Source organism: Lissotriton helveticus, chromosome 3_1 (genome assembly GCF_964261635.1).
Source record: "Lissotriton helveticus chromosome 3_1, aLisHel1.1, whole genome shotgun sequence".
NCBI lineage: Eukaryota > Metazoa > Chordata > Amphibia > Caudata > Salamandridae > Lissotriton > Lissotriton helveticus.
The window spans coordinates 1,551,593,493-1,551,606,238 of record NC_136061.1 but is presented as its reverse complement, the minus strand read 5'-3'; positions in this window follow the sequence as shown (position 1 = coordinate 1,551,606,238).

The following is a 12,746-nucleotide window of genomic DNA, read 5'->3' as shown; positions in this document are numbered from 1 at the left end:
GTATGGTAAATTGCTCTCTGCTTTGGGACCCCCTGCAGTGCAGTGAGCCTACACAAAGGACACACTACACCCATATAACAGTTACTTCTGGTAGCCAACCTTTGGTAGAGAACTATTCGGCGTGAGGTCGAGTAGATGTAGCCTGCATCCACGAGGCACAGTCTCAAGTGACCCACAGACCGATTCTCATGGGGAAACTTCCCTGCGCTTAACGGAATACTACTCCTCTACTTTTCTAGTGGCACTAGATCATTATAGGCCATTTAACTCTCTGATCTATCCTTAACTTATTGGTCCTGAAGAAGCGCTTTTGGATCTACTCCAGAGACCACGAGATAGCGCAAAACATGTTGACCCAAAGTATATCCATTAGGGATATACTACATAACTAGCCACAGAGGGCCATTACACCCCTCAAAGCAGCACCACTTTCTTGTATTTTAACATTGACAGAGGCACCACTTCTTTAATCATTTTTTCTATGCTCCCTCCGGTCATTTTTTTAAGCCTCACCTTAGGACTTCACTGCCTCTTACCCCCACGGCTTTATCAAAAGATCTCAGAAAAAGTAACCGTTTGGGGGACCTGTAGGGCATTGTAGCGCTGGCCCGACGAGGAGCACCAGCTCAATGATGAAGCATGACATCCTTCGGGGTGTGTGAGGGCATCATGATAGGGACACACTGTCCCCCACACACAGAGTAGTAGAACGACTTTGGTTACCTTTGTTTCCTTTCTGATAGGAACAGTGACTCAAATTGGCTAAAAGTATCTCCTCTGGAGCACGAGTCACTGGACCTTTAATTTTCTCCCTGTGTCCCCCCTCTTCTTAATTGTGCACAATAACAGGAGTGATCGGACGACGAAGCTGAAAACTCTGCAGAAGCTGACTCACCAAAGGAGTAACCCTCCAAGGAGGCCCCCGAACCCCTACATTCCCGAACCACAGCCCATTGATCAGACAAAGTAAAAGAGGAAAGGCCTTTCAAAAACCCATCATAAAGAAACTCAAGAATAGAAGCCGGAGCCCCAACCACAGGATCCACACCATGAGAGGAGCACTGTTAGAGCTGGCATCTTTTTGCGTGTTTCCCCTGTCTTTTTTCTTTCTGACCTCCCGGTTTTGATTCTATTTTTGGTTTAGTGTCTCTGCGCACTTTCTCACTGCTGTTCAGTGTTAAAGGGCAAGTGCTCCTGCTGTAAACTATTGTTATGGATTGGTGATTACGTGATTGGTTATTTGATTTACTAATCAGACCCTAGTACAGTGCACTGTGAGTGCACAGAGTCTGTAATTCAAATGCTGCTAGTGGGCTTGCAGTACCGGTTGTGCCACCCACACAAGCAGCCCTTCAAAGGTAACTCAGACATGCAACTGCAGTGTTTGTGTGCATGTTGACTTGGCAAATTCACCCACTTGCCAGGCCCCAACCTTCCCGTTTTTTACATGTTTGTTACCCCTAAGGTAGGCGCAAGGTAGGGTGCAGTGTATGTGAAAGGTAGGACATGCCCTGATGTGTGTGGCATGCCCTCATAGTTAACTACTGCCAATTTCGTGTTTCACTATTGCAAGGCTACCTGTTCCCATTAGATTGAATTGGGACTTTGCTTATAACATCTTATAAGCATAACTACCCCTGGGAACAAGGTAGGAAAATAAAGTTTAGTATGCCTGAGCTCAGAATGTTAAAATGCATCTTTTAGTGAGGGTGATTTTGACATTATGTGTTTGAAAATACCACTTTTAGAAAGTAGGTATTTTCTTGCTTAGCCATCCAGTGTGCCTCTGCTAGGATGTGTATTGACTGTCTGGCTTTGGAGTGACAGGGGCTGGGGAGGTGCAGTGGCTCCAGAGAGTCTGATGGGCCAGGCCAGGGCTGCATTTAAAGTAGGGATTTCCTTTTCACCTGAATGAGCCTAGTCTGCCTTCCACAATTCTGTCTCCATCACCTGCCAGGAAGTTGGGCCAGAGAGGACAGAACTGGTTTGGACTAAGCACAGACACTCTCTGCTTGAGAGAACAAAGAATGTTTAAGTATAAATATTGGGGCCCAGACCCCAGGATTTTAGAACTCACTGGAATCAAGGAACCTGCCAAGAAGAAGAGCTGGAAGAGCTGCCAGGAGGAGTACTGCCCCTTTGCTGTGTTGTTGCGTAGTGGGGTTGGCCTGCAGTTGTTGCTTCTGCCTTGGGCAGTGAAAGGACTGGACTGAACTTTCTTCACTTGTGCTGAGTATCTCCAAGGGCTTGATATAGAGCGTGCCTCCTGTTCTGAAGTCTGAGGGACTGCAAAGACTTCATCAACCTCTGGCTACTGTTTCTAGAACTGCTGTTTCATTTGCCACAGAGAAGGGAAAGCAACCGACTCCGTCGCTGGCTCTGTGTCCTGACGGAACCGTCCGCATCTTGCACCTCAACCCTGGTCTCACCGCCACTGCCGACGCCACCACCGAGCCGCTACTTGCACCATGACCTGTGGCCACTGCACTCTGCACCACCTCGCTTCACTTCACCGCCCTGGTCTCACCGATGCTGTCGCTGGCTTCGACCATGTGACTGCATCGTAGTTGGGGCACAGCTCGTAAGTTCCATTACGCACCTCCTCGTCCCACAAAGAGGTCTGGGCCGACCGACATCAACTCCCGCTAACCAGACGGCTGATAGCCAGAAACCGGTCCTAGGATGCTTGATTCCGGTCCAGGGAAGACATGGCTTGGCAGTTCAGGCTGGACTGTTCCCATGAGGCAGAGGGTCAAGATTGATTTGCGTTTGGTCATGTCTGAACTGGGGTGGCTTGGTGAGCAAAATAACGATGGATTAAACCCGGATCTGTGACTGGGGGTGAGTGTTTTGCCATTGTGCAACATTCCATCCATCATCTTGTGTGTTTTGCTGTTCTCCCTATGTGGGAAGAGTATGCCCAGATGTGAGTCCCGTGCTCACTAAGCCACTGGAGTCAAGCTATCCTGGCTGAAGACGGCTGATAGCCAGAAGCCGGTCCTAGGATGCTTGATTCCGGTCCAGGGAAGACATGGCTTGGCAGTTCGGGCTGGACTGTTCCCATAAGGCACAGGGTCAAGACTGATTTGCATTTGGCCATGTCTGAACTGGGGTGGTTTGGTGAGCAAAATAATGTCATGTCATGTCAAAATGGATGTAAATCTAATGTTCTGAAATTTGCATTTAATAATCGTGTAAATGTTTATTTTATTAAAATTTTAAATTTTGTTTCATATTTTAATAAATACGGCCAGGGGGTCCCAGACCCCCTGCCTTCCAAAGAATTATGTGTTGACTTGTTAAATGGATAATGTTATTGTTGTGTTAAGGCGGGGGTGGCCGGCAGTCCCAGACCATGAGAAAAGGGGGGGCCAATCGGCCCCCACGCACACATGGCAGGGCCCGGCCCCCCCCTTGGCCGATCCTTGGGTTGGTTGCGTGTCCCGCACCAGCCCCGGAAGTGGTGGTTGCGCTTTCGGGTCGGGGGGGCGGGACCGCAGCATGGAGGGGGTTAAGAGCCTGGGGAGCGTGGGAAGCGGCCTCTTTGTGCCCGCGCTTCCCAGGCTCGCTCCTCGCCCCACCGTGGGGCCGTCTAATTTTCCCCACCCACCATCTCCTTGTAGCAGAAGTTTTGGTGAGGGCACTGGTAGGTATACGGTGTGACGCTATGCAATGTCATAGGAGTAAATGTCTTCTTTCCTTAGGCTCTTTTCCCCGTTAACAGGCAAATGTAAATATGTAAAATTTTGCGTGTGTTTTGTTGTGGCATTAATTCTTTTTCCTTAGGCCCCTTTTTTCCCTCTTAGATTAGTAATGTCGTATTTATTATGTGGGTCTGGCGGTAAGGTCATAATCGGTGAGCAGCAATTTCAGGTCCTTAGGGGGGGGCGGTCCCATTCACGAAAGGGGCCGCCCAGGGGGAGGGGCCACCGGTCTCTCCCAGAACTTCAGGGGCAAGTATCCATCGCTTAGAAGGGTGCGGGGGGAGGGAGTTTACGCTTTCCTCAGGCTGGTAGCCACCCCTCACATACACTATGACGTCATCAAGGTGCGCGAGTGTAAGGGCCCTCCTGTTATGGTTAAATGGAGTTCAGGGAGCGCACGCGGGTAAACGGGTCCGGGTTGCGCATGCGCATCTCGGACGTGAGAGCGTAGCTGGTAAAAAGGATCTGACACCGGTTAGCGACCTTGCCGTAGGACAAAAATGATTATAATGCAAATTTAATTTTCAGGATGTTAGATTCGGTTAGGAACCACGCTGTATTAGCTACTTGTTAAGGTTAGCCCATCATACCATGTCAAAATGGATGTAAATCTAATGTTCTGAAATTTGCATTTAATAATCGTGTAAATGTTTATTTTATTAAAATTTTTAATTTTGTTTCATATTTTATTAAATACGGCCAGGGGGTCCCAGACCCCCTGCCTTCCAAAGAATTATGTGTTGACTTGTTAAATGGATAATGTTATTGTTGTGTTAAGGCGGAGGGTGGCCGGCAGTCCCAGACCATGTGAGTGGACCCGCAGCGCAGAGGAGACTGTGCGCTGAAGGAAGGAATGGTGTGTCTGATTCAGCTGACTGAGGAAGTGCAGGACTTCAGCCTTGTCTACTTTTAACTACCCACTGGGGAAATAACTTGCACGAACAAATGGGGCATTGCGGCACCCACTTGAGTTCAATTTGAAATGTGAACTGCAGTAACCAGGATGCATTTTGCACATGCCCACTGGAGCAGTACATTGCCCACTGGGGCGGGATATTTAAACTTGGTGCAGGTGTAATCACATTTATTGCTGTTGCTCTCCATGCTTAAGCCAGTGAACAAGGGTGGCTGATGCTCGAAACGCGTCTGGCAAAAGAGATTTGGTTTTAAGAGAAAGGCTGATGTTAGCTGCTGTCATTGAAAAGAAGGAGTTACAGCACGCCATTTGTGGCGCCTTCATTTGGGAGCAACTTTTCTTGTTGGATATTAGCGGCTCGCTCTGACCGCGAAGGCGCCCTGCTGCAGAATGAGCGAATCTGCAGCGCAGAGGAGACTGTGCGCTGAAGGGAGGAATTGCGTGTCCGATTCAGCTGAGTAAGGGCAAGACTTCAGCCTTGTCTACTTTTAACTACCCACTGGGGCAAGAACTTGCACAAACAAATGGGGCATTGCTGCACCCACTTGGGTTAAATTTGAAATGTGAACTGTAGTAACCAGGTGCATTTTGCACACGCCCACTGGGGCGGCATATTTAAACTTGGTGCAGGTGTTTTCACATTTGTTGCTGCTGCTCTCCATGCTTATGCCAGTGAACAAGGGCGGCTGATGCTGGAAACGCGTCTGGCAAAAGACATTTGGTTTTAAGAGAAAGGCTGTTGTTAGCTGCTGTCATTGAATAAAAGGAGTTAAAGCACGCCATGTGTGGCGCCTTCATTTGGGAGCAACTTTTTTTTTTTTTTTTTTTTTCTTTTATCCTCATTTGTGTGCGTAGCTCCAATCTACCAAAACAAAAGAGAAAAACCACCACAGAGCCATAGGTCGACCAGTCGTGTATTGTGCCAACTCAGCTTATAGCTGGTAAGGGAAATTATGAAGCGCGAAGTAAGGCCAGTTCCACTCAGCACTAAATACGGTGACCAATCTTAAACCAGCTTAGGATGGTATCTCAGTTGATAGTGCCCGGTTTATCGAGACCCCTTTGGTATCAAGACTGTTAATCTTGTTAGCCAAGATGGGCAGTACACACGTTAATCATAGGACCTGGGGGAAAAAAAAAAAAAATTTAAAAAAATAAAAACCCCAGGTGTAGTCGCGACTAACCCAGCATTGCCCAAAACGCTCTACTATTTGGATTTCCTATCCTGGCTAAGTCAAGTTTGGAAATTTGAAGAAGTGATGTTCGCCATTCGTGCACTGTAGGTGGTTGAGCATCTTTCCAATGCCTACATATCTCCCTACGTGCAGCAAGTATAGAATAAAATATCAATTTAGTTGCTGAGTTGCAAATTTTATTTCTCAGACCAAAAATAACAAGAACCAGGTCTATATTGATCTGTTCACCCAAAGATTGTGACAGCTTATTCTTAATGGCTTCCCAAAGTTCTGTTAGGTTTGGGCATTCTAAAAACATATGAGTATCCGTGGCTTCAATTAACCCACATCTCGGGCATTTAACTGGACCTGTTAATGAAAATTTAGTTAACCTGTGTGGAGAGTAATATGCCCTATGTATGGTAAAAAGGTGGTTCCTACGAAGCCACGAAGGTTTAACTAACTTCCATAACAATGAACATGAGGCGAACCAGAGCTCTTCCACATCTGATCCTGGCATTAGTTCTGCCCACAACATGGTTGGTAACTCGAAACTAACATCCATTTCATCTATTATTTTATTGTACCAGCTTGAGATTTCTTTTTTTGCTACCGGACTGTCTAATAAACAAGTGACCAAATCGCTGAGGCCGCCTATAGGTTGCTTGTTACGTCTTACTGGCAGATCTTTGTATGACTGAGCCCAGCTGGAAATCTGAATATATTTAAATCGTGACAACCCAGGACCTACTTTATTGCTAAGATAATCCCATGGGAGTAAAGACCCGTCCATAAACAGGTCGTCCCAGCAATGGATATCGGCTTCTAATAGCGAATTGTTAAGGGCGTCTGTTGTCCATAAGGGGGGATCGGGTAAGTTCCATATTGGAGCCTTTGCAGAATAGTAACCAATCTTTATCGCTTGCCTAATTTTATACCACGTGGATAAAAACCCTTTCAGAACTTTCAGTTTTATCTTTTTAAAAAATTTGGGATCACCGAACTTGAACAAGAATCTGGCATGATCAACTCCTTCACACTCCAGTAATGTGGAAAAAAGCGGGCCCTTCCCTGTAGATATAGGGGTTTTAAACAACATACGCATATGCGATAATTGAAACGCCCATGCGTATATTTGAAGGTCTGGGCCAGCCAAGCCCCCTTTCTCCCTACGACGCCTAATTTTTTTCCACGAGATTCTGGCACTTTTATTGTTCCAAATAAAACTAGTAATCGCACTCTGTAGTTTAGAAATTAACTTAGGATCGAAATAAAGTGGTATAGTGTTAAATAAAAAAGAAACTTTCGGTAAAATGCTCATCTTCACCAAATTAAGTTTACCCAAAATGGAAAGTGGAAGGTGAGACCAGTCTCTCATAAGTTTCCGGCACTCAGCAGCTACTTTATTAAAGTTTAGAGAGGCAATAGCGTTAATATCATTAACTATATTTACCCCCAGATAACGAATTAAGCTTTTTGATGTCCCATTGTTATTCATTCTATTGCAATTCCAGGACATTGACTCTGTTTTGTGGGCATTGATTTCGTACCCTGACACTTTCCCAAATGTAAGGGCCTGTTCAATTATCTCAGGGTATGCCTCTTCATAATTTGTTGAGAAAATCATAATGTCATCAGCATAAAGTGCCACCTTCTTATCCCAGCCACCAAAACTAAAGGGTTTAATAAGTCTGTTATCCCTGAGAATCTGAGAAAAAGGTTCTATGTATACGTCAAAAAGAAGAGGGGACAGGGGACAACCCTGTCTGGTTCCTCTCATGACCTTGAAGGGTTCTGTCAAGCCACCATTAATTAACAATGAGGTAGATGGATTACGATACAGGAGCTCTATGGTCCTCCGAAATCTGTCCCCAACGTTAAACCTCTTCAAAGCCTCCGATAGGTATAACCAATTCACCCTATCGAAGGCCTTGGTGGCATCAAGGGTAAGAACAACCAGTGGGAATTCCTCCTTTATAGCAATATCTATTGAGCCTATCAATTCATATGTAAGTTCACCAAGCTGTCTCCCTTTAATAAACCCCTTTTGAGTCGAATCTATAATATCCGGGGTCACCTGACCTAGCCGATTAGCTAATATAGATGTAAAGATTTTGTAGTCGGCATTTAATATGGAGATGGGTCTATATGAACCACAGTCAGAAGCGGGTTCACCAGGTTTCAGGATGAGGGTTATGGAGGCATTATTCCATGACTCTGGTGGTAATTCGCCTTCTCTAAGAATTTGGTTGAACAAAGTGGCCAGCACAGGGGCGACCTCCGAGACAAGTTTTTTATAGATCTCGCAAGGCATCCCATCAGTACCTACCGCCTTTCCGCTCTTAGCTTTCTTAATAGCCTCCTCCACCTCTATTATGGTTATTTCTTTATCTAATGAGCAAGACTGTTCGATAGTTAAGGACGGAAGCGATATACCTTCAAGCCAATTAATTATGTCACTCTGTTCGGGCTTAAGATCATCTTGGTATATGGACTCAAAAAAATCCCTAAAGACTGCTCTAATTTCCTCATCCCTGGAAACGGTGCCCTGTGCAGTAGTAACAGAACAAATATTGTTACGGACCCGGTCAGATTTTGTTTTCCAGGCAAGTAACTTTCCTGCCCCCTCCCCATATTGGAAATGCGAGAGTTTGCTTGCCTCCCATCTCTGTATGACCCGCTTCTCCAAAACTGCTGACAATAAAAGCTTCAGCCTATTTAATTCAGCTTGTTTGATGCTAAGGGCTGGATTATCTGTAGGGATGGTGTTATCTATATCCCTTTGTACATTCAAAATATTTCTTTCGATGGAGGTTACTTCGTCTGTATATTGTCTAGCACGATAAACTACTTTATTTTTAATAAGACCTCTTAAAGTACTTTTGAACGCGTCCCAGATAATTCCTATGGGGGCTGTTTCCTTATTAGTACTAAAGAAGTATCTTGTCTCTGATTGTAAGAATGTAATATCTTCTGTTGAAGAGAGAAGAGATCTGTCAAAAGACCATATTTTAGTAAGAGGAGTCATCGCCAGTTTTAGGTCTAATACTAATGCAGCGTGGTCAGAGAGATGTATTGGATTATGCTGTATTGCGGTGATGTTATCAGCTAAAGCTCTACTTGTAAGAATGAAATCAATTCTGGATCTGTGTCTGTATTTCCAATTTCTAAACGAGAATTCTTGCTTTAGACCCTCTTTGAATCGCCAAATATCTATATAATCATATTGGTTCATTAAACTTAGTAGACAATTTCTGGATTTAGAGGTGGTTTTCTGCCTACTATTTGGGGATTTATCCAAAAGTGGATTCAAAGTTATGTTGAAATCCCCTGCTATAATAACAGGGTCTGGGAAACTAAGCAGATGGCTAAAAAGGGTTTCTAATACTGAGGGGTCATCTATATTGGGACCATAATATCCTGCCAGAGTTAACTTAGTTTCGCCTAATTCTACTGCTACAATAGCCCATCTCCCACCGGTGTCTACTTTCTGCTGTCTTAGTTTAAATGTCACTGATTTTTTGAATATGATCGAGACCCCCCGTGTGTTAGAACCTTGCGTTGTTGAGATAGCTGATTCTATCCATCTATTTCTATGAACCAGATCGAGCATCTCAGTCTCCATTAAGTGTGTTTCCTGGAGGATAATGATCCCTGCATCGCAGTCACGGAGATACTGCATAATTTTGTTAGCCCGCGGTTTGGTGCGGAGACCATTAACATTCCAGGATAATATTTTTAAGTTACCCATTGAGTTGTGAAAAGAAAGTCAATTATTAAGGCTGACTGTAAGAAGAAGAAACTGGAAAATTCAATGAAATTGTTGCTATATAGCTTAAGATGAGAAGAAAACATAATGTTAAGGAAGTTATTTACACCGAACGATTGGAGCTCTTTTTCAGAAATATAATTGTGCCCCCTTACCTCCCCATTCCCTCCCCTAAACCCACCCTGGGAAAACCCCGTACTCACCAACCGGAAAACTTCCGGAAGTAAGTGCCCCTAGCTCTTCCCCATCTCATCACCTTGTGCCTTTAGTATCTACAATGTGGCTCGCCGTTACCTTCTATATTTGACTTAAGAGCGAGTAATGTGAGTGTAGTTATGTGATTGTATTTTTTTTTTATTTTTTTTTTTATAAGTAACTTACACCCTTGTCAATCCCTGATTTCCCCCATATGATTTGTGTAAATTTTATTTTCATTTTTTTTTTTTTGGGTTATGCTTTAAGAGCTTCTCAGCATCATTTGTTAAGCTTCCACTATGGGACCTCTTGGAAGCTGACCAACAATTATGGGGTGTTCTAAAGATCTTATAACCAAAAGTCAATAACAATCTTAACTCAACTGATTGTGATTAAGATTATTTCCTCAGTACATAGTATCATACTCCTTGTTTCTTATTGCCAAGGGACAGTAAGAGATCATCTGCTGCTTGCACTGATCTGATGTTATGCATTTTGTTATCGATCATGATTTTAAGGGATGCAGGGAAGCCCATCTGTACTGTCGCGCCTAGCTTACGGAAAGCATCCATCCTTTGCCCAAGCTTCCATTGTTTGTCGAGGGTAAAACGAGACAGATCAGAGCGAATCTGAAAGTTATAGCCCTTGTACGTTTGTGACTTCAGCTTAAGCGCCTGGTTCAGAATCTGTTCCTTTAAGGAGTAAGTGTGGAAATTAACGAGAATCTTCCTAGGCTTGACCCTCTGGATGTTACGTCTGAAAGGATCTCGGTGTATGCGAGCAACTTTTCTTGTTGGATATCTATATATATATATTATATTTTATATATGTATGTTTAAATGTTTTTTAAATTACATTTATTTCTTATATTTGTTAAGATGTATATTAAATCCAAATACATTTGTTTAATTTCATTTTATTATTTAATATATTTAACATTATTTTTTATATATATCAAAAATCAATATTTTTTCCAATATTGCCATACTTACCAATATAAATATAGGATGTCGATATTTTTGACATCAATATTTATGGCTCAATATTTGTGTATGGGCATATTTTGGGCGTCGATTTTCTATCAGTGAACCGATGCTACAATAGCTATATGTGGCACAGCTAACCATTAGCCTAAGACTGGATGCTGATGAAATGTTGCATGCTTCTCTGGCCTCCTCTCTGTGTCTGATGCTAAAGATAATGTACATGTAGCACAAACTGGTCCTGGTATGGTAAATTGCTCTCTGCTTTGGGACCCCCTGCAGTGCAGTGAGCCTACACAAAGGACACACTACACCCATATAACAGTTACTTCTGGTAGCCAACCTTTGGTAGAGAACTATTCGGCGTGAGGTCGAGTAGATGTAGCCTGCATCCACGAGGCACAGTCTCAAGTGACCCACAGACCGATTCTCATGGGGAAACTTCCCTGCGCTTAACGGAGTACTACTCCTCTACTTTTCTAGTGGCACTAGATCATTATAGGCCATTTAACTCTCTGATCTATCCTTAACTTATTGGTCCTGAAGAAGCGCTTTTGGATCTACTCCAGAGACCACGAGATAGCGCAAAACATGTTGACCCAAAGTATATCCATTAGGGATATACTACATAACTAGCTACAGAGGGCCATTACACCCCTCAAAGCAGCACCACTTTCTTGTATTTTAACATTGACAGAGGCACCACTTCTTTAATCATTTTTTCTATGCTCCCTCCGGTCAATTTTAAGCCTCACCTTAGGACTTCACTGCCTCTTACCCCCACGGCTTTATCAAAAGATCTCAGAAAAAGTAACCGTTTGGGGGACCTGTAGGGCATTGTAGCGCTGGCCCGACGAGGAGCACCAGCTCAATGATGAAGCATGACATCCTTCGGGGTGTGTGAGGGCATCATGATAGGGACACACTGTCCCCCACTCACAGAGTTGTAGAACGACTTTAGTTACCTTTGTTTCCTTTCTAATAGGAACAGTGACTCAAATTGGTTAAAAGTATCTCCTCTGGAGCACGAGTCACTGGACCTTTAATTTTCTCCCTGTGTCCCCCCTCTTCTTAATTGTGCACAATAACAGGAGTGATCGGACGACGAAGCTGAAAACTCTGCAGAAGCTGACTCACCAAAGGAGTAACCCTCCAAGGAGGCCCCCGAACCCCTACATTCCCGAACCACAGCCCATTGATCAGACAAAGTAAAAGAGGAAAGGCCTTTCAAAAACCCTCAAAAATCCTCAAAAAGGATAAACCGAATAAAACCAGAGAAGGGATTATTATTCCTCCACCAAATACGCCCGCATCATACATGATGGTAGAAAGGGACTATCACACTGGTTAGAAAACTGGATAGAATAGACAAAACATGATGGGATTTTGGCATTTCCAGAAAATGGTACCTTTAATGGTAGAGTTTTGTACAATTAAAGGGCACGCATGAATGAATTAGATCCAAGACCTAGGTGAGCCCAGTATGAGCCATTGGAGGAATGGGAAACAGAGACTTTTGAGCAAGACAGATCTAGAAGTGATAAAAGTATAAGTACATTTTATCCTAAATTTCCTAAAGAGAGAAGAGATAAGCAGATGAAACAATGGAGACAGTCTATGTTAGTGGAGGGATTATATCCTGTCCGAGCATTAGAAGAACAAATAGGGAGTAAAAGCACTGAGAATACTAAACATTTAATGACAAGTGCTGATCCAGAAGATGATTACTTGGAGGATTTATTAATGATTAATGAAAAATCTGCCACCTTATAATGAAGGTAATCCTTCCCGCAATTGCAAGGCGCACTCAAAGCGACCCTTTCGGCGTCCCCCCGCTAGTCCAACAAGGCAGGCAAATAATGCCCCGTATGGTTTTTGGTTTTGCAGGACCCATTATACTTGTGTGCCAGCAACCATTTTCGAATTGCACACCCGCCACGGACCACGAGGATACTTAGCCCGTGAGAGTGTCCGTCTGCGCCATCTGATTAACTGCCCATCAGC